This window comes from Odocoileus virginianus, chromosome 26 (assembly GCF_023699985.2).
Source record: "Odocoileus virginianus isolate 20LAN1187 ecotype Illinois chromosome 26, Ovbor_1.2, whole genome shotgun sequence".
Classification (NCBI taxonomy): domain Eukaryota; kingdom Metazoa; phylum Chordata; class Mammalia; order Artiodactyla; family Cervidae; genus Odocoileus; species Odocoileus virginianus.
This window is the reverse complement of record NC_069699.1, coordinates 4,082,503-4,085,719: the sequence shown is the minus strand read 5'-3', so window position 1 is coordinate 4,085,719 and position 3,217 is coordinate 4,082,503. Positions and strand designations below refer to the sequence as shown.

The 3,217-nt window shown below is 44.0% G+C and overlaps 1 pseudogene; it reads left to right on the top strand.

The window, feature by feature from the left end:
• Window positions 1-621: 621 nt before the first annotated feature.
• Window positions 622-1,635, top strand: LOC110152852 (annexin A2-like; annotated as a pseudogene).
• The last annotated feature ends 1,582 nt before the right edge of the window (window positions 1,636-3,217 follow it).

Here is a 3,217-nt window from a genome sequence, read left to right as displayed (position 1 = left end):
GGACAGAAAGTTCATTGGGGTTTTCCATATTATCTTACAGAAAAACCTGAACGAACTTTTTGGCCAACCCAATGTGTGTGTGTGTGTGTGTGTGTGTGTGTGTGTGTGCGTGTGCGCGTATGTCTGTATTTCAGTGAATGAGTGGGGAATTCATGACTGATCAAAGTAACCTCCGGATGTTTCTCTATGTCCCATAAGTTTTTCTCTTAATAAACGGTTCACATGCATGGATGCATCCTTTTTTAGGTAGACAGAAAGTCATTGGGACCATATAAAACTATAGGATCATTTGTTCTGGTGAGAGGCAGAATAAACAACTTCCTATCCAAACAGGATCTAGTTTTTATTTTTATTTTTTTCAGGATCTAGTTTTGTTTGGAGACTGTAAATCCTGAAGTAAGTTTCCTTCATATAATTGTGTTCTGTTTTTTTTTTTACACTGCACTATATTTTACCTTAATTCTTTGCTCACAGACATGAATAAAATACTTATTAAACAGCAATAGGGAGTGAGCTGGGTTAACCTTCCCCAAAGTATGCTTTATGAAACATTAAATCTAGAGAGCACACTCTGTATCTGGGGACACTGAGTGCATTGCACCCAGCCCAGTTTCTTTCAAAATGTCGACCATTCATGAAATTCTGTGCAAGCTCACCGTGTTGGGTGATCACTTCACACCTCCGAGTGCACATGGGTTAGTCAAAGCATACACCAAGTTTCATGATGAGCGGGATGCTCTGAACATTAAGACAACCATCAAGACAAAAGGTGTGGGTGAGGTCACCATGCTCAACATCCTGATCAACCACAGCAATGAACAGAGATAGGATGGCACCTTCGCCTACCAGAGAAGGACCAAGAAGGAACTTGCATCAACACTGAAGTTAGCCTTGTCTCTGCCACCTGGAGACAGTGATTTTGGGCTTATTGAAAACACCTGCTTGGTATGATGCTTCTGAGCTGAAAGCATCCATGAAGGGACTGGGGCTTGATGAGGACTCTCTCATTGAGATCATTTGCTCAAGCACCAACCAGGAGCTGCAGGAAATCAACAGAGTCTACGAGGAAATGTACAAGACCAGCCTGGACAGGGACATCGTTTCCAACACATCTGACGACTTCCACAAGCTGATGGTCGCCCTCACAAAGGGTTGAAGAGCAGAGAATGGCTCTGCTGTTGATCATGAACTGTTTGACCAGGACACCTGCTATCTCCATGATGCTGGTGTGAAGAGGAAAGAAACTAATGTTCCCAAGTGTATCGGCATCATGATTGAGTGGAGCGTGTGTCACTTCCTGAAAGTATTTGAAAGGTACCAGAGCCACAGCCCTTATGACATGCTGGAGAGCATCAAGAAGGAGGTCGAAGGTGACCTGGAAAATGTTTTCCTGAAGCTGGTCCAGTGCATTCGGAACAAGCCCCTGTATTTTGCTGACAGACTGTACGTCCCCGTGAATGGCAAGGGCAGTCATGCTAAGGTCCTGATTAGAATCCCCCGCAGCGACATGGACATGTTGAAAATAAGGTCTGATTTCAAGTCAAGTTTGGCAAGTCTCTGTACTACTGCGTTCAGCAAGACACCAAGGGCGACTGCCAGAAAGCACTGCTGTTCCTGCGTGGTGGAGGTGACTGAACCCCACAACATCCGAGCATCCAGGGTGGCTGTTCTGTGCTCCAGCTAACAGTTATACACAGTCAGCTTGGGCTAACCGCCCCCTCTGCCCATCCTTCGGAGGACGACATTAGCGCTGCCCACCCCACCCACTCTTTCATTAGTTTAGATGCCTACACATCACCTGACTTGCCCATCTAGTCCCTCTTTATAGCCGAAGAAATGAACATTCCAAGGATTGGGAAGTGAAATCTATGATGTGAAACACACTTTTTTCTCTTGAGTACTGTGCCGTAAACAGATGAATAAACTGAATTATTTTTAAATTTATTTATTTTTTAGTTGAAGGATAGTTGCTTTACAGAATTTTGTTGTTTTCTGTTAAACCTGAACAAGAATCAGCCACAGGGACACATATATCCCCTCCCTTCTGAAGCTCCCCCCACCTCCCTCCCAATCCCACCCTTCTAGGGTGATACAGAGCCCCTGTCTGAGTTTCCTGAGACATACGGCAAATTCCTGTTGGTTATCTGTTTTAGGTATGGTAAGTTTCCATGTTAGTCTCTCCATGCATCTCACCCTCTCCTCCCCTCTTCCCGTGTCCACAAGTCTATTCTTTATATCTGTTTCTCCATTGCTGCCCTGCAGATAAATTCTTCAGTACCATTTGTCTACATTCTGTATATATGCATTAGTATATGATATTTATCTTTATCTTTCTGACTTACTTCACTCTGTATAATAGGCTCTAGGTTCATCCACCTCATGAGAACTGACTCAAATATGTTCCTTTTTATGGTTGAGTAATATCCCATTGTCTATATGTACCACAGCTTCTCCATCCATTCATCTGTCGATGGACATCTAGGTGGCTTCCATGTTCTAGCTATTGTAAATAGTGCTGCAATGAACAGTGGGATACATGTGTCTTTTTCAGTTTTGGTTTCCTTAGGGTATATGCCTAGGAGTGGGATTGCTGGTCATATGGCGGTTTTATCCCTAGTTTTTTAAGGAATCTCCATAGAGTCATCCGTCATGGCTGTATCTACTTACATTCCCACCAACAGTGCAAGAGCTGTTGTGTTCCTCCACACCCTCTCCAGCATTTATTGTTTGCAGACTTTTTGATGATGGCCATTCTGACCAGTGTCAGGTGAAATCTCATTGTAGTTTTGATTTGCATTTCTCTAATAATAAATAGTCATGGCTATGGTTTTTCCAGTAGTTATGTATGGATGTGAGAGTTGGACTGTGAAGAAAGCTGAGCACCAAAAAACTGATGCTTTTGAACTGTGATGTTGTAGAAGACTCTTGAGAGCCCCTTGGACTGCAAGGAGATCCAACCAGTCCATCCTAAAGGAGATCAGTCCTGGGTATTCATTGGAAGGACTGATGCTGAAGCTGTAACTCCAACACTTTGGCCATCTCATGCAAAGAGTTGACTCATTGGAAAAGACCCTGATTCTGGGAGGGATTGGGGGCAAGAGGAGAAGGGGACGACAGAGGATGAGATGGCTGGATGGCATCACCAACTCGATGGACATGAGTTTGAGTAAACTCTGGGAGTTGGTGATGGACAGGGAGGCCTGGCGTGCTGCGATTC